The 24,876-nt window shown below is 39.5% G+C and overlaps 1 long non-coding RNA gene and 1 other non-coding gene across 2 annotated transcripts in view; one reads left to right on the plus strand and one right to left on the minus strand.

Annotated features, from left to right (window-relative positions):
• Positions 1–24,876, plus strand: part of LOC143652103 (uncharacterized) — an 85,674-nt gene that overhangs the window by 16,805 nt on the left and 43,993 nt on the right. The window lies entirely within an intron of this gene.
• On the minus strand, positions 2,403–2,509 carry LOC143652915 (U6 spliceosomal RNA). Its single transcript, XR_013160961.1, has one exon. It is a non-coding gene; the product is annotated as a U6 spliceosomal RNA (small nuclear RNA).

The following is a 24,876-nucleotide window of genomic DNA, read 5'->3' on the forward strand; positions in this document are numbered from 1 at the left end:
GAATATCATCTGTATATAAGTGATAATTAAAGCTGTGTGACTCAATATGTGCCAAGAGAGAAAGTCAGTAAAAGCAAAGAACAACAGTGTCCCAAGCCACGTGTTACATCTGAAATGAAGGTTTTTTTTAAGGTGGTGGGGTGAGATGTTCTTACCTGTTGTATGATCTCAAAAACATATATGGGCCACTTGCAAGAAAGATTTTCATCCCCTGCGAATAGCCACTGGATCACTCAAATGTTGTGCAAAGTAATGGGGTTTTCCTATAAGATTTATATTTCAAGAAAATAAAAAGTCATTCCATTTAGGACAGGCCACGGCGGCTCAGTGGCAGAGTTCTCGCCTGCCATGCCGGAGACCTGGGTTCGAGTCCCGGTGTCTGCCCATGCAAAAAAAAAAAAAAAAAAGAAAGCCATTCCATTTGGTTGGGGAAGACCCCTGGCCTGGTCTGAAATTTTTATATATCCCAGAAAAGCCATATTTTCCTAATCCAATCTTGTGAGTGCAGACCTATTGCAGGTGGGACCTTTTGATTAGGTTGTTCCCAGGAGATGTGATTCTCCCATTCAAGGTGGGTCTTAATCAGCTTTCTGGAGTCCTAAAGAGCTGATGAAGACAGCAGAGAGAGTTCAGACATTCGGAGACAAACAGAAGCTCAGAGAGGAGGCCACTGGAACCAGAAGCTGAAAGCAACAAAAGGGGCAGGAGCAAAGGTCAGGCAGACATTGCCATGTGCCTTCCCATGTGAAATCCAGGATGCAATCAGCCTTTCTTGAGTGACGGTATCCTCTTGTGTCTTAATGTGAACATTTTCATGACCTTAGACCTGTAAATTTGTAAACTAATAAACCCCCTTTTTCAAAGCCAATCCATTTCTGGTATATTGCATTCTGGCAGCATTAGCCGACCAAAACAACCCCTCTTCCCTGTCCCCTCAAATAGATCAATTTAGTAAATAATGACTAAGAGAATCACCCATTCAAGCTGACATTTGACTATTCTTTTCATATCTAGTGTTAAATTTGGGCAGGAAACACAAGTTTGTTTTTTTTTTCTAATGATTATTTCACTCATGCAGTGGAAAAAAATATTTTCTTCTTTCTCAGTTGTGCTTGAACACTGTAACCATAAGATGACGAATGATCTCCAAATGAAATGAAGACTAGTTCATAAGGAATTGTGCATTATGAAAAGGGCAGCTTTTGCTCTACTTGTCCTTCTAGAGATCTGTGGCTTAGGGCTCATTTCATTTTTTCTTGACTGCCAACCACCTTTCCCTACTATAGGAGTTTCCTAAAACATGTGTTCCTCGATAGCATGGACTGAGCATGGAGCTAGGCCGACCTGAACGCTGGGGCAAAAGAAGTAAGGCCAGTGTATGTGTTTTCTATGTAAGGTCCTTATTTTGAACCAGGTTTTCTCTTGTTCTCAAAATAGGCTTTCCTTATAGATTACCTTGTTATGTTATTTTGAGCAAATTCCCCCCTAAATTCACCCCCAATCCCCACTTCTCTAAGCTTTGCTCTCTTCTTTCTAAATCTGGATTAAAAATACTTGGTTCACAGTACTGTTGTGCTGGGAGATGGCATGAAAGTAGAATCTCAACAAGTTAACATGAATTTGTCCCTTTCCCTCCTCCATTCCTTATACAAAGCAAAATACTATGGCTTCCCGAATATTTTTCCTCAAAATATTCTCTTGTGGTTTGAAGTTATCCTGGCTCAGCAATGTACTATATGACCTTGAATTAGTTACTTAAACCCATGGATCTTTATAACCCGCTTCATGTGGTTGTGAAAATTAGAATTCAAACAATGATTTAAAACTTCTAGCTGAAGTATCTGGCACATGGTAGACGTTCAGGAAAAGTTGTTTTCCTCCTTCTAAAGGCATGAGCCTGTTATCACCGGCAGAGAAATGTTTATTGCATTTGGTAGTGTACCTGTTTACTTATTTACATCCTCCTCATTCTAAAAGGTTTTTAGTTAGCTCATAAAAATATCTTCAGATTAGATTAGTCCTCATGAGGCAGAAATGGTGTAAGGTAATAGAAGAGATTATCAACCCATTCCTATAAGAGTTATAAAAGGTAGTGAATAGGGCTAATTCCTAAAACATCGTGTAGTTTCGTGACCCCAAAATGCATAAGGAGAGCAATGACTTTCTGAGGAGGTGGAGCTGAGATGAAGTCCTGCTATGCAGCTTCTTCTTTGTTTGCCTTCATCCAAGAATACTTTGATGGTATCTGGAGGAATGGATGGGTTTGGTCATCCTTTTTCCTTTTTAACTTCTTTTAAAAACTTAGGATACTAAGAATATCATAACCATGCTCCCATACTCTACCACTGAGAATTAAAAACTGCTACCATTTCACCACATCTGCTTCCAATATATATATATTTTAAAATATGGAACACTTCACGAATTTGCATGTCATCCTTGTGCAGGGGCCATGCTAATCTTCTCTCTATCATTCCAATTTTAGTATATGTGCTGCTGAAGCGAGCACACCAATATTTTTCAAAGAAATAAAACATTACTGCTACAGCACAAAATCCCATTTCTGCAACACCCCTGGACCCATTCCCCTCCATACACTTCCCAGGACAATCTCTAATGAGTCTGAATTGATCCTTCCAGAGCATTTAAATGTTTATATACGTGCATATGGTATTTGTGTTGGTGTGTGCGTGTTTCATATTAATAAATGGTAAGTGGCATCATATACTATATCCCATTATATACTATGTTCTTTCAACTCGGCATTGTTTTCTGAGATTGAGGCACGTTGTTATACATGGATCTTGCACATTCTTTGTAGGGGCAGCAGAGAGTTCCACAGAATGCAAATATCACAGTTTTAGTTATTCTCCTCGTAGTGGACACTTAGATGGAAACTAAGCACAAATAAGCATCCATGCGCATAGCTCCTATGCACACATGTGGGAGCATCTCTAGGGTAAGTACTTAGAAAAAAAAAGCTTTGTTAAAGGTTGTGCACATTTTCAAATTCACAGGATGCTGCCAAATTGCTCTCTAAAGTGTTTGTATCAATTTACACTCTGAACAGTCCACATCCTAGCCAACATTTTATATTCTCAAACTTAAAATTTTGTGCCAGTATTGACTGCCAAAATGATACCTTATTGTTGTTTTAACTGCACTTTCCTAATTATTTATGAAATTGAATATCTTTTCATACATGCATTGGCTATTCTTATTTCCTCTTCTATGAATTTCTAGTTCAGTATCCTTTGCTTGTTTTTTCCTTTGGTTTGGATGTCATTTTCTACCTGATTTGTGAGACTTAAGTACATTCTATTAAAAAAAACTCTGCTAGGTATATCTCCCCCCAGGCTGCTGCTTGTCTTTGAATCTTGTTTGTGGTGTTTTAATAACAAAATGTGTTTAGTTAAGTATAATTAAATGTATCTATATTTGTAGTTTCTGCTTTTTGTGTCTTTTTAAAGAAAACCTTCCTTCTTCAAAATTTATAAAGGTGTTACCTTATATAATTGTATTTCCCCCATTGTAGGTCTTTATTACAACATTATTTCTGTGGCGGAGATAGAGAGGAGTTTTTCTTCTTTATTTGAGAGTCAATTGTCTCAATGTTATTTATTGAAATATCAAGTATCCAGTATAATTATTTTTAAAAAATCTCAATAAAATACCCACGAACTGTCTCATTTCAAGTTGTGTAATTTCCTAACAAATTCTCCAAAATGCATTAGTAGAAAAAATGTACCCTTTGGTAAGTAAATAAGCTGACCTAAATGGATTTTTGGAAATGAGCCAAGCAAATGCTAGCAAATGTCTGCCAGAAATGGTTTTGATATTGTTACAGTGATGTTAAGCCCTGACAGGCATTGGAGAGCAGGGCCAGGTGTCTTTTAAGGCCACTCCGAGTTCGTAATGAGTAAACCATGTCACTGGAGTTTAGGGACAGGCACGTCCTTCAAGGGAAAGTACCTCCTGCCCACCAGAGCAGCGGCCCCTGCACAGGTATTTCTGGAATGATCTGCCAAGGTTGGCCACAGTGCTGCCTCTGGAGGATGGGGGCAGTGGTGGTTGTGAAGAGGCTATTTTTTCACTGAATACCTTTTTGTATCTTTAGCTTTATTATTTTTTTAACTATATGCACATATTACTCATTCAAAATAATTTTTAAGAAGGAAAATAAAAGGAATATCATGCCACTGAAACACTAAATAAGGAGAAACATCTCTGAGCTATTCTGCCCAAACAGAACAGGGAGCCGAGAGCTTTGGGGAGAAGTAATTCACACAGAAATTATACTTCCAAACTTAATTATTTGGGTAATTTACACCAATGGTTTTCAGATATTTCTTAGCCTCAAAATAATATAAAATAGCCACAGAAAATACAAAAATAGGTGAAGTGAAAGTAGTCCTGTTTAAAATGGGGCTCTCCACCAGGGCCTCTATTTTTGGGGGGTTCTATGGGATTTCACAGCTCTTCAGAGTACATTGGAAACCTTCCTTTGAGATCAGAGCATTTGAGAGTTAGAGATACATTATAATTACCCTTTTTACTTTCTTCGTGTAGTTACACTATACCTCCCTCCAAAATTCTTAGTATTATGGATTCATTTCTTCTGTAAACATTTCTGGAGCACCTACTCTTTTCCAGGCTCTGTGGTAGGTTCCAAGGAGGAAAAGGAGCTTGAGAGATAGTGAAATCTGAGCAAAAATGTGAAGTTTGAGTAGGAAACGGTGAAGCAGTAAGCCCAGGGGTATCCCAGATCTAGGAAGTAGTCTTCCTAGATGAGCACACGGAGCTCAGTGTGGTGGGATGTATTGGGCATCTGTTGGTGGTAGCAGGTGCTGAAACCGGAGAAGCAGGGAGGAGTGCATTATTTCATGCCTTGTCGACCTTTCTAAGTTTGGATTTGGAAGGCCACAGGGAAGCTATTGAGAGGTTTTAAGGAGAAGATCGACATGATCATAGTCGTGCTTTGGAACTATCTCTCTGGCTAAAGTGAGTATCGAGAGGGACATGATCAAGGCAGGAGGACTGGTAGAGGATTGTCCCAAACATCCAGAAAAGAGCTGATGATGGAATGAACTGAAGCTGGGACAGTGGCTGAAGTAGAAGGGGGCTAACAAGGACAAATTCACTGGATGTTGACTAGAGGAGGAAAAGGGAAGTGTTCACAGGGTTCTTGGGGCTTCTGGAGTGTGTAACTGAATAGCGTTGGACAACCAGTGCCATTCAACAAAGCAGGGAATAAGAGAGAAAGGGATTTGGGCAATAGATGATGAGTTCCATTTTGAGGCAAGTTGTGTCTGAAGCACCTATAAGACATCAAAGTGGAAATGTTCACTAGGCATTTGGATACCTAGACCTGGAGCTCAAGAGAGAGATTTGGAATAGAAAGGAGACTGATAGAAAGGAGACCACTGTCACGGGTTTGACAGTGAAAAAGGAAGAGAATCGGGAAGAGTGGGATCAAACAAACCAAGGGAAATAATTTCAAGATAAGAAGAGTCATCAGCAGGATCAAATGCTGTGCAGATAAAAAGAAATATCAAGACTACAGAATCCATGGGTGTAGCAACTAGCAGTTCATTGGGGATAGTGGTAAAAAGTATTTCCCAGGGAAGGTGGGGAAGCCACATGTCAGGAGACGAGGAGTGAATGGGCAATGAGGAAATGGAGGCAAGCAGAGCACGGCCACTCTTCTAAGGCCTGTGATGATGATAATGGAAGGATGAGCTAACCTGCTTCAGTGCTCTGATGAATGGCAGTGGGGTGATGGGTCAGTGATGCTCAATTCCATCTGCAAATTAGAAGCACCTTGGGAATTATATATGTGTATATGTATTTGTATTTATGTAACAACGCCTGGGCTCCAATCACAGATTTAATTGGTCTAGGGTGGGACCTGGCAAGGATATATTTTTAAAGCTCCACAAAGGAGTCTAATGTGCAGCCACAGTTGGGAACCACTGTTCTGGTCATTCCCCATCTCAAGCAACAAAAGGTGGAGGCAAGTTAATTTGGGAAACGTCAAATGGCTCTCATTCAATTCATCTTGTCCAGATACAAAAGGAGAAGTGCATGAAGGAGATGGGATTCAGCAAATTAAAATGTGTCTGTGGACCATGTTCTGTTCTGTGCAGAAAGGCCCTGGAACTGGATGTGTTCTCCATTAGAGAGGGAAACTTCACTAGGCTTTCCCAGAGCATGACAGACTGTGCCTCAAGTCATTCCAAGTCTGTAATAGCCAAACATCCTCCTGATTAATAATTAAGCTTTGGCTAGTATTTTAAACATTATTCATATTTCAAAGGAATGCATATATGGGATAAAATCCATAAAAGTCTATAGACGTCATATTTTCCCCAGTACCACCTTAACCCAAAGCATATTCCAAAGCCAACCACTTGACCATTTCGGGATTTTGTTTCTTCCGGTGGTTACCCCTATAACCTAAAATAAATGCTTATTCCCCTGTTTCGTAATTTATCAATGTTTTACATTACTTTTTAATATTGAAAGATGAAAGTTTATTTAGTCTGACTTTACTTCCCCACTTCCCTCCCAAATTTTGGTAGGTATGGTATTATTTTCAGTTCTTCTACTGGTTACCTTTATAAATGTAAATAATGCATTTAAAATTTTATTTCTCACTCAGTGAACTTTAGACAGCAGCTCTTAACCCCATCTGGTGTGAGATGAAGTATCAGACATCCACTTACCCCTTTCAACCTCAGTCAACCTTATCTTTGCTTTTCCGTTGTTCAGTTTGCTAATTTTGCATTCTGTTCTGTAACTATGTTAAGTCTTCTCTGCTTAGTCCACAGGTTAATTCTAAGAGTTGAAAACTTGTAAACTGCATTTAAATTATTGTGAGTAGGTAGTTGCTGTTCCTTGGAGAGCCAAGGATTATGTCAAGACCACATTTCTTCCTCTCAAGTCCAATGTCACAACACTTGGGTGATCATAGGAGAATGTTCTTAGTAGCATGGCCAAATTGATTCTCTTTTATGATATTCCACCAATTACTTGAAATCATGATTCATTTTAGTTTTTCTTCATTGGGACCATAATTTTCATCGGCCTTTTTGAGTTTTTCCTATACTTTCCTTCTTTGTATGTGTTGAGAAAAGAAATATGTTTCATCTTCTCCATGTTACAAACATCTTCCAGCTTCTTACTCGTTCGATCTTTTGCATGGAATCCCTTCAATTTTTCTCCTTACAAAGAGCTTTTTTGGAGTCCACTGAATTCCTGCTGTAATTTGGACCAAATGATTTCTTGGTTTCCGCATGGCTACCAACTTTTCCTTGTGCTCTGGGTGTTGGGGTAAAGAATACAAACATTTGATTACTGCAAAGCAACAGTCATATTGTAAATAAATCATTTGGCTGTATATTAGCCTAATGTGAACTTTGTTAGCATGACTTGGTCATGGCGAAACTAATCATCTACAGGCATATAAAGAAAGTTCAACTTCTGGGTCTCAGAGATTAAACACCCAATCCTGGAGATGGTCACTGAACCACTCCAGCCAAATCATTCTCACTACAGCCAGCCAAATCCTTCAGTGTACCTGTAATGACTGCTGCATTGTACTGTCCAGACTGAGACACTCATTCCCCAAGCAGCAGGAAGAGTTGCCTGCTGGTGGCTCAGAGGAATAGCCAAGGTTGTGCCCTCCCTAGGGGAGAGCCAATGAGTGATCAATGCAAGGCTACAAAGGCACAGCCCCCTTGCTTTAATTCAGGACATCTCTGAAGGGCCATCCCATCTTCAGCGTTTCCCATGGGATGGGTGGAGGCCTCTTTTACAACTGCCTTGATGTTCAACTTCTGTCTATTCCTTTTTCCTTCACTCTCAGGTATTATTGTTGTTCCCCAAAGCACTTCCCAATAAATATCTTTCTCAAAGTGTTTCCTAGAGAACTTGACTTATGACCACATGTTTATCTTATATCTCATTGTAACAAATATAAGCAAGCAAACGAACAAAGGTCAATTGCTTAAGGAAGATATTGGATTGGAGTGGGAAGGATTTGTTTAAAATATAAAACATACTTGAAGATAAAAATATAAACAGGAGATGGTATGATGGATGTAATTAAGTTCTGTGGGAGGCAGGAGGGGCTGGGGTCCAGAGCCCAAAGGAATGGGAACGGGACCTAAGTTTTGTCAGAGCCAGGAAGGGAGAAGGGCACATGAGGTTTGGATTATGATCTTGGGTACTGGAATGGGGTGGGAGGTAAATGATGTAGTGATGACGGCTGTGACTGAATTTGCTTGGGGAGAAGAATATTCTATTTCTACATTCAGGTTTTGCTTTTACTGTAAGAGACCCTGGTAAGGTTGGGGGTAATGGCGATGGGGCATGCTGAACTGAAATAACAATTACAACATGTTATGGAGCACTCAGATTGGTGGATGCATTTGCTGCCATGATCTTACAGTAATCTTATTATGTTGCTATTCATTCAGACAAGAATTAATCTGCATAGAATCTCTGCTATAGAAAAGGGGTCAGGAGAAGGAACCAGGTTTCTGAGCCCAGCATTACTGACATGTCAGTGCTTGCTGAGTCAGTTAGAATTAAGTTCGGCTTAGTTCAGAATGATAGAAATCCCCAAATAATAATAAACAAGAAATAAATAAACCAAGTCTTAAGCAAGCAGATTAGAAGCTATCTCTATCAGTGGCTTTGCAATCATCAGGGACCCAGGCCCCTTTCTGTGTTCTGATTTCTTGGTTCTCAACAGTGGTTCCACCTCATGGTCTTAGATGGCTGCCTGAGTTCCAGCCTCTGAATCCCCACCAGAAGGAAGAAGGGATGGGGAAGAAGGACATGGCCACGCCTAGCTACAACAGAATCCAATGATCATGTGCCCAGCTAGGACTTTTGGAGTTTCTAGTACCATGACAGAGAGAAGATTTTGAGGCCATCGGTGGCCTCTCCACACCTGCCTTCCCTCATTTCTGACCTCTGGAGTCACCTGTCTTCTTCACCTGACTGCTCAGCCCCTCTCTGGTGCTGCCCGATACCCAGACATAGCAGTCAGCGGATCATTATACACAGCCATTGCTCCAGTGTTTTTGACTAGCATTTCCATGCCCGAGTGCCAGTGAACTGGGCTTCTGACTCAGTTTCCCTTCCATCACTCCTCTTCCATGGTGGCATCTTTGATCTCCAGACATAAGCCGGGGCTCTATTGTGATGACCCTAGTAGTGCCAAGCTGGCAGACTTCTAGTACCACTCACTATCCAGACTATTGCTTCACCTCTTCCCACTCCCTGTTAACATGCTTAAATTACACCTGAACTTGACAAGCTTACTGGCTTCCTACCTAGGATGAGGGTAAGTAAAAAAGTAAATTGTTTACCCCATAAATGCTAATTCAGGGAGAAAAAAATGCTTAGGGCTTACATTGTTTTCTTCATTTAAAATATGAACGCAAACCCCAGGGGAAATGTACATCCTTGTGGTTTAGATTACCTACTTTGATAGTGTCTGACCTCTTAGCTCAGTTTCCCCCGCTTAGACACACAACTTACGTCTCTTCCCCTCCTGTTCCACATCTGTAAAACCATTCTGAGAACAGCACCCACCTTTCAGAGTGTATGGGAAGACTGAATGAGGCAATTGCATAAAGCCGATGGCACACTGCAGCAGTGCAAGGTTATATAACAAAGTAAATCCTATCTATTACTATCATTGAATTTTAAATATCAGTAGATTGGTACTGATTTTTCGTAGCTAAAATGCTACTACCTAGACCTTTGTGAGAAGCAGTCACATAGAGTCAGCTTTCTAATTATTCACTCTCAAATTTTGTCCAATCTCTTGCTTCTTCCTTTGCCTTGTAGGCTCCAGCTATGGAGGTCTCTGCTTTAAACCCCTAGGAGATGCCATGTGTGGATCAAATTAAGTCTATTTCCTTTTGGCAGATACTCATACCTCTTCAGGCAAATGCCTGCCTTCTCCAATGTGGCAGATGCATTTTTCCCAAACCCATCAACTCAGAGACCTTTTTACCAGCCCATCCACTGCCATGTGGCATTCCATCTTGGGTGGCACTCCAGGGCCTGATCAAGTAAAGAACTTGTCCTCTGGGATGAAGTTTCATTCCTCCCCCGCCCCCAGCCTTTCATGCACACAGATTTCTATCTGTCATCATATTTATCTTTGTCGTTTTGGCTTTTTTTTTTCCCTACACAATTTTTCTTTTTTTACATATTAAAAAAATGAATGTAAAAAATGGGTAAAGGATCTTAATAGACAATTCTCCAAAGAAGATAAAGAAATGTCCAATAAGTGCATGAAAAGATGGTGAACATCACTGGTGATCAGGGGATTGAAAATCAAAACCACTTCATATCCACAAGGATGATTATTATTAGAAAAAGATGGACATAATAAATGCTGGCAAGGATCTGAAGAAATTAGAACCCTCGTACATTGCTGTGGGCTGTGAAATTGTGCATCACTTTGGAAAACAGTCTTCTAGTTCCTCAGTAAGTTTAACATACAGTTACCATATGATCCAGCAATCCCATTCCTAGGTATATACTCAAAAGATGTAGAAACATATATACATGCAGAAACTTGTGTATGGGTGTTCACAGCATTATTCATATAGCCCCAAAGTGGAAACAATCCAAATGTCTAAAATGATGAATGGATAAATAAAATGTGATATATGCATACAATGGAATATTACTCAGCCATGAGAAGGAATGAAGTACTGATACGTGCTTCAACAGCAATGAGCCTTGAAAGCATTAAGTTAAAGAAACTGTCACAAAATATTATGTTTCTACTTGTATAAAATGTCAAGAACAGGCAAATCTGTAGAGACAGAAAGTAGATTAGTGGTTTCCTGTGTCAGGGTTGATTAAAGGGAAACAGGGGTGATTGCCAAAAGGTATGGCATTTCTTTGTGGGGTGATGAAAATGTTCTAAAATTGAGTATGGTGAGGGTTGTACTACTCTGTGAATATACTGGAAAGCATAAATTGTACACTTTAAATGGATTAATTGTGTGGTTATGTGAATTATATGTTGATAAAGTTATCATAAAAACTTATATATGAAATTTAGAAAGAACAAAGAGATGGGTAAAAGAAAACCCAATCCTGCAATCCTACCACTTTGGTGTGTATCTTCCAAAAACTCTTTCTATGTAAAAGAAATATCTACACACACATGTGCACACACACACACTTTTTATTTTCATGGAAGTAAGGTGATATAGGCTGGAAAAGTGGTTTTCAATAAGTATGATTTCGCCCCCAGAGTACATTAGGCAACACCTGGAGATATTGGGGTTGGGATGTTGTAACTGGCATGGTGGGGGTGTGCTTGATAGCTATTGGTATCTACTGGGTAGAATCCAGAGATCCTGCTGAATATCCTACAGTGCACAAGATACACAACTGCTTTGCAAGCAGAGTTGAGTAGTTATAATAGAAACTGTACAGCCTGCAAAGCCTAAACTACAATGCTAGGCATGTATGAAATTTTAAGTTTTTCTAGTAGCCACATTTTTAAAAAGTAAAGAGAAGCAGGTGAGATTAATTTTAATAATATATTTTTAACCAAATTATCCAAAATATTCTCTTTGTAACATTATAATAAATATAAAATTATTAATTCGATGTTTCATTCATTTTTTTTTCATGTCATAACTTTTCTTACTGCAATCTCCGTTTGGACTAGCTACATTTCAAGCACTCACATGGCTAGTGGCTACTGTGTTGGGCAATGCTGTATTGTAAACTGCTGTTTTCACTGAACACAAATGAAAATCTTTTCATGTCCATTGCACAGTTCCATATCAATTTTTTTTGTATGTTGTATGGTGGGGTCACATTTCATTGTTTTTCCATGTGAGTATTCCATTACTGCAGCACCATTTGTTGAATTTTTTGTTGGTTTCTTTTGTTTGCTTGTTTGGGGAGTGCATGGGCTGGGAATCAAACCTGGGCCTCCCACATGGCAGGTGAGAATTCTACCACTGAACTTACACCCCCAGTTTCGTATCATTTTTAAGTGGCTCACTTTATTTAATTCCATTTTCTGGAAATGTACATTGCTTCCAACATTCACAACTCAAACTACGCTGCCTTCAACATTCCTATTTTAAAACTCTCAACCTATCTGTGAATATTTTCTTAGAGTAAATTCACAAGATGTGGGTGAAAGAGCAAATATAAAGTTTTAAGACTTCTGAAATATGTAGTTTAATAATAACACCTTCCCTTTACAATTGTTATAAGGATTAAGCTAATTCGTGTAAAACAATTTTATTATTAATTCAAGCAAAATTAATAAAACTTAAAACAGTAGTGCTTGGCACATAGACTTTATACTACAAATGTTATAAAAAGTATTGTTATCAGTATTATTCCCAAATTCATCTCTAGCCCCGTTGCACTCATTTATTACCCATTAACAATGTCTAAAGATGCCAGTTTCCCTGCACTCTTTCCAATACTGCTACTTTTATGACCTTTGCCAACTTCATATGCAAAGTTGGTTTATTATTATTGATGGTTTAGTCTGATTTTATCTCTTTAGTTGCTTTAGATTTAAGGTAGGCTTTTCTTGGCGAGATTTGCTGCAAGCTCAATCTATACCCACCCGGACATAATTTGGACCATTTTTCACTGAAATGTTCAGGAAAATAAGTGACCTTTTGTATCAGTCACCTTTCACTAGGTGATGTGCTGAAGCGAACAAGCATAAAATCTCAGTGAATTACAACAACAAATATATGTTTCTCCTTCACATTTCATGTTGGTTGCTGTAGTTGGCTATGTATCTGCTCCACACGCTTTACTTTGCCATAACCCAGGCGAAAATAACAATGCCTAGCAGGGACAGACCATTCTCAGGGAAGAGGGGAAGGAACAAGTGGGTAAGAGAGTCAACATGAAAGTTTCTAAAGCCCCTGCTCCTTTCTGGAACATAGTCTTTTTTGCTCAAATCTCATTGGCCAGAGCAAGTCATGTCCCAACATCAACGGGGCAGGAAAGTATACCCTTGCCATGGGAGATGGTGCAAATTGTACGATAATTGGGCTAGAGTTGAAAAGAGAAGTAAGTGATTTGTAATAACAATACTACAATCTACCCTACCAGTCAAATCAGTCCAATTAAATTAAACTGGACGTGTGACTCTACCTGAAAAGTCAGTATCCCCCTTATGTGACTCACTGTAGTCCTCAAGTGGGATTGTGCCTCTGTCCCTCGAGGACACAGATAACAACTGCTGAGCTGCTGAGCTCTTCCAGCACACTCTAAGGACAACCTAGTCCAGAGAGACTCAGCTTCAAGTACACGAGTCTATCTCCCACCGGCTGCACAAAGGTGTACCCTCACCAGTCAATGAAAAGAGCTCTGTCCCAAAGAAGTAATCTCATCGTCTAAGAGTTAGGAAACAATAATCCCCTAGGTGCTCTTACAGCCATCAAACAAATGCAAAACACTTCTTTGATGCCTTGAGTCTTAATTTATTTTTTGTATGCTGTATGGCAGAGTCACATTTAATTCTTTTTCCAGGTGAGTATCTCGTTATTGCAGCACCATTTGTTGAATTTTTGTTTTTTTGTTTTGTTTTGTTTTTTTGTTCGCTTGTTTGCTTTGTTTTGGGGTAGAGCATGGGCCAGGAAATCGAACCCAGGTCTCCTGCATGGCAGATGAGAATTCTACCACTGAACTACCCTTGCACCCCCTGGTACCTTGATTCTTTAGAAAGGAAAGTGTAGAAGTCAAGGCCACTTGTCTTACAAAAGGGGAGAACAGGGTTTATATCTGGGCTGCATCACCTATAAGGTTAATGGTTGCTATCATTATCATCATAATCACTCTTGGCACCACCCACTTTAAGGACAAGCGTGCAACCATACTCATAAACCCAGCCCTCTGCACCCTGGCCAGTCAATGGGACATTCATATACAAAAAGACTGACCCCTGTACTGGAGAAATGAGCCACAGGCTCTAGCAGCCTGACTGCCTGGAAAATTATTAAGTTATTTGAAAGTTCATATAAATGTATTTCTAAATTCCAGCACTGGAAAATTTCGGATTAATAAATGTATATTAAAATTACAAGCTTATTCCATTTCAAACCTGAAAGAAACAGTTCTAGGAACATGAAAATAGGAGAAACTCATGTTTCCTAAAGTAAGTCACTTCATATTTGAATCATTTATTTATATAACAAGTCTTTCTGAACTGATTAAAGGAACTGCCAACTACACTTTTTCAACCTTTCTTCAGATTGAGGAGAATCACAACTTCTTGTTTTACATGTGAGTGCCTGTGTTGGAGAATTTGTGTTCTGATATCCACATTCTCTTCCTTTTGGCAATCTCCAGATGGATTCAGTGCTTGAAGGGAGACACTTCTCATCCTGAAGCAATCACAAAGGGAAGAGAACAACACAACCATTTACATGCGCTCCTGAGCTTTCTTGAACCTTTGGAATTGTAAGGAATGAAAGAGTGGTATTTTCTTCTTTATCCATTCTTAAACTCTGTGTCTTTCAAAGCCCAGCTCAAATCCCACCTCCATTGTGAAGCCTTTCCTAACTACTCAGTTGAGAATGATGTTCCTTCTTCTGATCCAGACTGATACTTCTTGACTTTACCTCCTTACTGACACTGTCTTCACTGCCTTATAATAAACTTCCCAAGTGCGCTGTACTAGCTATTGATTTTACCCATTCATTCCCACTCTCCTTTCTTCTGGCACTTGCAATTATTGGTTCAGGGATGGGCCAGTCACCCCAGCAAGATCATTCAGCATTTGCTTTACACAGTTAGATACACATTGGGAGAAAGAAGCTCTCATCTTTTCCAGGTCAGGTGTGTGAGCTTTAAGGACATTGGAAGCTGGAATTGCTCAAAGCCATCTTCTTTGGACTCCTACAGAAAGTCTACACACAGATAAAAGCAATGCTGAGAGGTGGAGAGCCCAAGTGACATGTTAAACCCTGTGCTGGTTTGAGACTGTTGGGCCTTGCAGAAAAGCCATGTTCTTTTTCCTAATCTAATCTTGGGGTCTCACCCAAACAGTAGGTTTGGTTTGATTAGATGGTTTCTATGGAGATGTGACCCATTCAGTTGTGGGTGGGACCTTTTGAATGGTTTGTCCCCGTGGAGATGTGACTCCACCTATTTAAGGTGGGTCTTAATCTGCTTACTTGGGAAAAATCTCATGAGCAACACAGACAGAAACATTTGGAGATGCAGAAAGAAAATGCCCCCAGGGAAGCCATTTGAAACCAGAAGCCAAAGGATGAGTAGATGCCAGCCACTTGCCTTCCTAGCTGACAGAAGTGTTCCAGACGCTATTGGCCTTTCTTGAATCAAGGTATCTTTCTCTGGATGCCTTGGACATTCTTATGGCCTTAGAACTAACTATAAACTTGTAACTTATTAAACCCCTTTATAAAAGACAACCCATTTCTGGTATATTGCATTCTAGCAGCATTAGCAAACTAAAACAAACCCCTGCATTCAGCTGTGCCTGAAACTTAGCCTAGACTTCACCTTTTCTGCTTGAGTGAATGAGTTGGCTTTTATCATTTACAACCTAAGTGACTAATATGCTCACTCAGGACACCTTCAGAAAGATGTAAGGAAGCTATGTAAGGACTTTTGGGACCATAAAACCATCCAGAATCTTGCCATCCTGCTGTTCTGTTCTTGTTAATTTTTGTGGGGTAGATGTTGGTTGCCTTGTGCTTGGGTTCCAGTTAGTGGGAAGGGCAAAGAGCATTTGGTAGAATGCACACTAGTGTCTGAAGGCTGAGGGTTAGAGCTGGCACAATCACTTGCTCTCACATTCACGTGGTAGGCAGTGAGTGACATGGCCACACCTATCTACAGGAGAGGCTGGGACATGCAGTCTGTCTGGGCAGCTGTGTATCCAGCCACAGCTCCATTTCTGAAAGAAAGAACAGATGTTGATAGACAACTGGTATTCTAACTCACACCAGGTGTTTATGGATTAAAACGATTGAAATGCCAAGTCCAATTGCATGCAAGATTGAGAGTGAAATGAGGAAAAACCTACTTTATAAGTGAAAAAGTGGCAAGGACAGTGTGGTTTTGCACTATGTCAACTCAGCTAACCAGGAACTAAGTCTCCTAGAGATCCCATCCCTGTATGGTTTTAAGTCAGGGATGGCCACAAGAGAAGTTAGCATTAAATTTGGAAAGTGGAAGTGAAACAGCAGCCCTTGCATTCTCAAAGTCAGTTCTGGGCACCGTGCATTATTGTAGCACATGCATATTTTTGCTGATCTGCTGGCTCCTCTTGTTGGCTTGGGGCAACGTTCAGGCTTGCAATTCCCCAGCTTCAGCTTCACTAAATCCTTGACCAGCAGCAAGTGCAGCTCCATGGCGAAGGGCACCACTCCTTCTGCAAGTCACTCCATCACTGAGGATGGATAGTGCCTTCAGACACTAGTGTGCATTCTGCCAATTGCTCTTTGCCCTTCCCACCAACTGGAACCTAAGCACAAGGCAACCAACATCTATCCCACAAAAAATAACAAGAAGGTCACAGAAGGCAGTGGCACCTCGGGTTCCGCAGAGGAAGGGGTGGTGCTCAGCGTGGGTCGTGAGATATGCTGCTGCAGTAACCAGTGTTTGGGAGAGAACATGAGTGGTCCAAGAACCATGAACTGACAGAATTTCAGTACACTTCCCCTTCTCTGGCTTCATAGTTTCTATCTTTTCCCAAGAGCAGCAGAAATGAATAAATTCCAGGCACACTGAAGATGGGATAGACAATGGAATCAGAAAAACTGCCTTCTTGCTCTCACTAGGAGAATCCTCTGAAGTTCCTCTTCCAGAGCAAATACTAGGTGACCAGAAACAGTGCATAACAGCTCCTGGGGCCACGGCAGGGACAGGACACACAGCGTACCCCAGTCTGGACTGCCTGGACTGTCTGCGAGGCTCTGCTGCGGTGAGCTCCCCAAGCGGCGCGTGCTTCCCTGGGCCGCAGCGGCTGGTGGCCGGCACCCCTCCCTCCCTCCTTCCCGGACCAGCTGAAAGTCTCGGAGAGGCAAGTTTCCCAAGCTGTGGCGGCCGGTGCCCCTCCCCCGCAGGCGGCTTCCCGGTCTCGAATCGGCGAGTTCCCCAAGCCGCACCGGCCGGCGACCGGCACCCCTCTTCCACAGGTGGCTGCCCGGAGGGAGAGGAGGGAGTTTCCGACAGTGGCAGGGACTGGCCCAACAAAACACCAATAGTGGCATTAATAAAGGAGCCACAACATCTTTTGCTGGTGGGAGCCACAGACAGACAAGCACCACCTACTGGACAGGATAAAAAAAAAAAGAGAGCCCAGAGACTTCACAGGAAAGTCTTTCAACCTGCTGGGTCTCACACTCAGGGAAATCTGATAAAATGTCCAGACGCCAGCAAAAAATAACAAATCACACCAGGAAAATTGAAGATATGGCCCAGTCAAAGGAACAAACCAATAGTTCAAATGAGACACAGGAGTTTAGACAACTAATTCTGAATATAGGAACAGAAATGGAAAACCTCTTCAAAAACCAAATCAATAAATTGAGGGAGGACATGAAGATGGCAAGGGATGAACAAAAAGAAGAAATTGAAAGTCTGAAAAAACAAATCACAGAACTTATGGGAATGAAAGTTACAGTAGAAGAGGTGAAAAAAACAATGGAAACCTACAATGATAGATTTCAAGAGACAGAGGTTAGAATTAGTGAACTGGAGGATGGAACATCTGAAATCCAAAAAGAAACAGAAACTATAGGGAAAAGAATGGAAAAATTTGAACAGGGGATCAGGGAATTGAATGATAATATGAAGCGCACAAATATACGTGTTGTGGGTGTCCCAGAAGGAGAAGAGAAGGGAAAAGGAGGAGAAAAACTAATGGAAGAAATTATCACTGAAAATTTCCCAACTCTTATGAAAGACCTAAATTACAGATCCAAGAAGTGCAGTGCACCCCAAAGAGAATAGACCCAAATACGTGTTCTCCAAGACACTTACTAGTTAGAATGTCAGAGGTCAAAGAGAAAGAGAGGATCTTGAAAGCAGCAAGAGAAAAACAATCCATCACATACAAGGGAAACCCAATAACACTATGTGAAGATTTCTCAGCAGAAACCATGGAGGCAAGAAGACAGTGGGATGATATATTTAAATTACTAAAAGAGAAAAACTGTCAACCAAGACTTCTATATCCAGCAAAATTGTCCTTCAAAAATGAGGGAGAAATTAAAACATTTATAGACAAAACGTCACTGAGAGAATTTGTGACCAAGACCAGCTCTGCAAGAAATACTAAAGGGAGTACTAGAGTCAGATACAAAAAGACAGAAGAGAGAGGTATGGAGAAGAGTGTAGAAAGAAGGAAAACCAGATATGATATATATAATACAAAAGGCAAAATGGCAGAGGAAAATATTATCCAAACAGTAATAACACTAAATGCTAATGGACTGAATTCCCCAATCAAAAGAAATAGACTAGCAGAATGGATTAAAAAACAGGATACTTCTATATGCTGTCTACAGGAAACACAGCTTAGACCCAAAGATAAACATAGATTGAAAGTGAAAGGTTGGGAAAGGATATTTCATGCAAATAACAACCAGAAAAGAGCAGGAGTAGCTATACTAATATCCAACAAATTAGACGTCAAATGTAAAACAGTTAAAAGACACAAAGAAGGACACTATCTACTAATAAAAGGAACAATTAAACAAGAAAACATAACAATCATAAATATTTATGCACCGAACCAGAATGCCCCAAAATACGTGAGGAATACACTGCAAACACTGAAAAGGGAAATAGAGACATATACCATAATAGTTGGAGACTTCAATTCACCACTCTCATCAATGGACAGAACATCTAGACAGAAGATCAATAAAGAAATACAGAATCTGAATATTACTATAAATGAGCTAGACTTAACAGACATTTATAGGACATTACATCCCACAACAGCAGGACAACCTTTTTCTCAGTGCTCATGGATCATTCTCAAAGATAGACCATATGCTGGGCCAAAAGGCAAGTCTTAACAAATTTAAAAGGTTTGAAATCATACACAACACTTTCTCAGATCATAAAGGAATGAAGTTGGAAATCAATAATAGGCAGAGTGGTAGAAAATTCACAAATATGTGGAGGCTCAACAACACACTCTTAAACAACGAGTGGGTCAAAGAAGAAATTGCAAGAGAAATTAGTAAATATCTCGAGGTGAATGAAAATGAAAACACAACATATCAAAACCTATGGGACACAGCAAAGGCAGTGCTAAGAGGGAAATTTATTGCCCTGAATGCCTATATCAAAAAAGAAGAAAGGGCAAAAATTCGGGAATTAACTGTCCATTTGGAAGAACTGGAGAAAGAACAGCAAACTAACCCCAAAGCAAGCAAAAGGAAAGAAATAACAAATATTAGAGCAGAAATGAATGAAATTGAAAACATGAAAACAATAGAGAAAATCAATAAGACCAGAAGTTGGTTCTATGAGAAAATCAACAAGATTGATGGGCCCTTAGCAAGACTGACAAAAAGAAGAAGAGAGAGGATGCAAATAAATAAGATCAGAAATGGAAGAGGAGACATAACCACCGACCTCACAGAAATAAAGGAGGTAATAACAGGATACTATGAACAACTTTACGCTAATAAATACAACAATGTAGATGAAATGGATGGGTTCCTGGAAAGATATGAACAACCAACTTTGACTCAAGAAGACATAGATGACCTCAACAAACCAATCACAAGTAAAGAAATTGAATCAGTTATTCAAAAGTTTCCTAAAAAGAAAAATCCAGGACCAGATGGCTTCACATGAGAATTCTATCAAAGATTCCAGAAAGAATTAGTACCAACTTTCCTCAAACTCTTCAAAAAAAATCAAAGTGGAGGGAAAGCTACCTAATTCATTCTATGAAGCCAACATCACACTCATACCAAAACCAGGCAAAGATATTACAAAAAAAGAAAACTACAGACCAATCTCTCTAATGAATATAGATGCAAAAATCCTCAACAAAACTCTAGCAAATCGAATCCAGCAACATATTAAAAGAATTATACATCATGACCAAGTAGGATTCATCCCAGGTATGCAAGGATGGTTCAACATAAGAAAATCAATTAATGTAACACACCATATCAACAAATCAAAGCAGAAAAATCACATGATCATCTCAGTTGATGCAGAGAAGGCATTTGACAAGATTTAACATCATTTCCTGTTGAAAACACTTCAAAAGATAGGAATACAAGGGAACCTCCTTAAAATGATAGAGGGAATATATGAAAAACCCACAGCTAATATCATCCTCAATGGGGAAAAATTGAAAACTTTCCCCCCTAAGATCAGGAACAAGACAAGGATGTCCATTATCACCACTGTTATTCAACATCGTGTTGGAGGTTCTAGCCAGAGCAATTAGACAAGAAAAAGAAATACAAGGCATCAAAATTGGAAAGGAAGAAGTAAAACTATCACTGTTTGCAGACGATATGATACTATACGTCGAAAACCCTGAAAAATCCACAGCAAAACTACTAGAGCTAATAAATGAGTACGGCAAAGTAGCAGGTTACAAGATCAACATTCAAAAATCTGTAGTGTTTCTATACACTAGCAATGAACAAGCTGAGGGGCAAATCAAGAAACGAATTCCATTTACAATTGCAACTAAAAGAATAAAATACTTAGGAATAAATTTAACTAAAGAGATAAAAGACCTATACAAAGAAAACTACAAAAAAACGTTAAAAGAAATCACAGAAGACCTAAATAGATGGAAGGGCATACCGTGTTCATGGATTGGAAGGATAAATATAGTTAAGATGTCAATTCTCCCTAAATTGATTTACAGATTCAACGCAATACCAATCAAAATCCCAACAACTTATTTTTCAGAAATAGAAAAAACTATAAGCAAATTTATCTGGGAGGGCAGGGTGCCCAAATTGCTAAAAGTATCTTGTGGAAAAAAAACGAAGCTGGAGGTCTCATGCTGCCTGACTTTAAGGCATATTATGAAGCCACAGTGGTCAAAACAGCATGTTACTGGCATGAAGATAGATATATTGACCAATGGAATCGAATAGAGTACTCAAATATAGACCCTCTCATCTATGGACATTTGATCTTTGATAAGGCACCAAGTCAACTCACCTGGGACAGAACAGTCTCTTCTATAAATGGTGCCTAGAGAGCTGGATATCCATATGCAAAAGAATGAAAGAGGACCCGTATCTCACACTGTATACAGAAGTTAACTCAAAATGGATCAAAGGTCTAAACATTAGGTCTAAGACCATAAAACAGTTAGAGGAAAATGTAGGGAGATATGTTATGAATCTTACAATTGGAGGCAGTTTTATGGACCTTAAACCTAAAGCAAGAGCACTGAAGAAAGAAAGAAATAAATGGGAGCTCCTCAAAATTAAACACTTTTTTGCATCAAAGAACTTCATCAAGAAAGTAGAAAGACAGCGTACACAAAGGGAGACAATATTTGGAAACGACACATCAGATAAAGGTCTAGTATCCAGAATTTATAAAGAGATTGTTCAACTCAGCAACAAAAAGGCAGCCAACCCAATTACAAAATGGGAAAAAGACTTGAACAGACACCTCTCAGAAGAGGAAATACAAATGGCCAAAAGGCACATGAAGAGATGCTCAATGTCCCCGGCCATTATAGAAATGCAAATCAAAACCACAACGAGATTTCCTCTCACACCCACCAGAATGGCCATTATCAACAAAACAGACAATGACAAGTGCTGGAGAGGATGTGGAGAAAGAGGCACACTTATCCACTGTTGGTGGGAATGTCAAATGTTGCAACCACTGTGGAAGGCAGTTTGGCGGTTCCTCAAAAAGCTGAATATAGAATTGCCATACGACCCAGCAATACCATTGCTAGGTATCTACTCAGAGGACTTAAGGGCAAAGACACAAACGGATATTTCCACACCAATGTTTATAGCAGCATTATTTACAATTGCAAAGAGATGGAAACAGCCAAAATGTCCATCAACAGACGAGTGGCTAAACAAACTGTGGTATATACATATGATGGAATATTATGCAGCTTTAAGACAGAATAAACTTATGAAGCATGTAATAACATGGATGGACCTAGAGAACATTATGCTGAGTGAGACTAGCCAAAAACTAAAGGACAAATATTGTATGGTCCCACTGATGTGAACCGACATTCGAGAATAAACTTGGAATATGTCATTGGTAACAGAGACCATCAGGAGATAGAAACAGGGTAAGATAATGGGCAATTGTAGCTGAAGGTATACAGACTGTGCAACAAGACTGGATACAAAAATCCAGAAATGGACAGCACAATACTACCTAATTGTAATGTAATTATGTTAAAACACTGAATGAAGCTGCATCTGAGGTATAGTTTTTTTTTCTTTTTTTCTTTTTTCTTTCTTTCTTTCTTTATTTTTCTCTCTATTATTATTTTATTTCTTTTTCTGTTGTCTTTCTATTTCTTTTTCTAAATCGATGCAAATGTACTAAGAAACGATGAATATGCATCTATGTGATATTAAGAATTACTGATTGTATATGCAGAATGGAATGATTTCTAAATGTTGTGTTAATTTTTTTAATTAATAAAATAAATAAAATAACCAGAACAGAACAGCAGGATGGCAAGATTCTGGATGGTTTTATAGTTTTATGGTGATAGACAGACAGAGGCTCCACTTGCTCCTGAAGGTTCCAGTCTTTCTTCACGTAAGAGTTTTCCAACCTAGGCACTATTGCTATTTTGAGCCAGATAGTTATTTATTGTAGGGGGTTGTCTTCTGCATTGGATGATGTTTAGCAGCATCCCTGGCCTTTACCTACTAGGTATCAGTAGCACCTCTGATCTATGGCAACCAAAATGTCTCCAGTCATTACCAGTTATGTCCTGGGTGTGTGTGTGTGTGTGTGTGTGTGTGTGTGTGTGTGTGTGTGCGCGCGCGCGCATGTGCGCGCGCAAAATAACCCCAGTTGAGAATGACTAACTTCACATTCAGCTTTTCTTCCCCACTGCTGGACTTGTCACCTATGTCAACTTTGTGCTCACCACAGGTGCAGAGGTTTAAGCAGTCTTACTCCCACAGTCAGTAAGGTCTAGTACTTATAACCAATCCCTTCCTCCACTTTGCTCCGTTCTGCTCAGGGCTGCATCATGACTTCTGTGGGTCTGAGGCATTTCTGTTTTCCTGTGAAATATATACATATAAATTTTATGACTGTGTTGGTCTAGAGGCAAATATTAGCTCGGTAGAATTTATCATTGTATTCACTTTTCTTCTGATTTTAAAACACAAATTAAAAATTAAAGCATTTGGGGGGGGCACCTAAAAGAACTGTGGGCCCTGGATACTGTGCCTCCTGTGCTCAATGTAGACAATGGCCCTGGTTTGGCTCCTTTATGGAACCCTGAAGTCTACTCACTTCACACATTTATTTTCTTTGTAATCAGAACAAAGACACACGCAGTGATGATTTGCTTCTTTCAAAACCAACCCGGGTTTAAAGCAATAACTCCAAGTACTTGATGCCACAGTCAGTGGTAGCAGAGCAAAATTTGGCAAACACCCTCCGTGAGTCTGTATGTAGCACACAACTAGAGGGGTCAATAGGAGCGAGGGGTTGCTATTTAGAGAATTCAGGGGGAAAGATGAGTGTGAAACAAAACTCCATTTTTAAAAGCACATCAAAGAAAACAAGTGTGTCTCAAAGTGAAATTGGAGGCATGTGCTTTCTATGTATTTTCCATTAGATTTTTATTAATCAGATGTAAATCATTGAGTGGAGTCAAATGGGCCATTCTTGGGGCATCTTTCTCCAGCTGGTAACGGCTGTTTCTGATCAGGATGGAGCCCACTGCCCTGTCGGAACACTGAACGCCTCTTAGTTTCTATGGGAAACAGGAAATTAAGCCATCAGGCATCCTGGCTATTATTCCAACACTTTCCTCAAGCTGTAAATCCATCAAATTTGAAAGGGAGAAATATACATTGGGCAAAGTGGGGGTGCCATTTTTTTCCGCATCCTCCTCAACAAGCTTATCCACAAATACTCAGTATTCATTCCAGAATTACAATGTCTTTTTTACACCAGATGTTTTATAGATAGGCAACAGTGAGGATGGTAGAAAGTTTTCATCAAAGCATCACATTCTTCCTTTAGCAATGATCCTGCTTTTTACATGGAAATATCAGGAAACCATTTCTAGTTGAACAGCCAAACTGAAGGTAGTAGAGTTGAAGATAAATGTTATGAAAATTGCATGAAACATTATATCAAAACCCTTGGCAATGTCAAAAAGCAAGATTTCTGAATCCAATGAGTAGCTGCAGAAGAAAACTCAATTTCATTTTTTCACTTTGTCTGCCAATTTTATAGCACTTCATTTAAAATGGAATCTCTAAAGAATCAATTCAAATTAGTTTTACAGTTTTCCCCAAAGAATCTGCTTTAAAATAAATTGAATTGGAGCATGTGACATAATAAGTGAGCATAAAATTCATGTTAACTAGTCCGAAGGAAAAACTTCTCATAATAAGAAACAAATAATCTCACATGACTGAGCTAAAAATAGTCGTTAGATTGTCAGTTTCAAAATTGAACAAAAATAGGAGGAGTTGTTATAATAATGATATGGTGCATTTCCCCCTAATGAAATGGCCTTGAATTTTGTAATAAATTACAGAAAGAGAATCCTCTGGGCAAAAGGGAGATACCAGACATGAGTTGCTTTTATAAATAGAATGACAGTGATGAAAATACCTTCCAGCTGGGCTTGAG

Source organism: Tamandua tetradactyla, chromosome 12 (genome assembly GCF_023851605.1).
Source record: "Tamandua tetradactyla isolate mTamTet1 chromosome 12, mTamTet1.pri, whole genome shotgun sequence".
In the NCBI taxonomy this organism is placed as follows: Eukaryota; Metazoa; Chordata; class Mammalia; order Pilosa; family Myrmecophagidae; genus Tamandua; species Tamandua tetradactyla.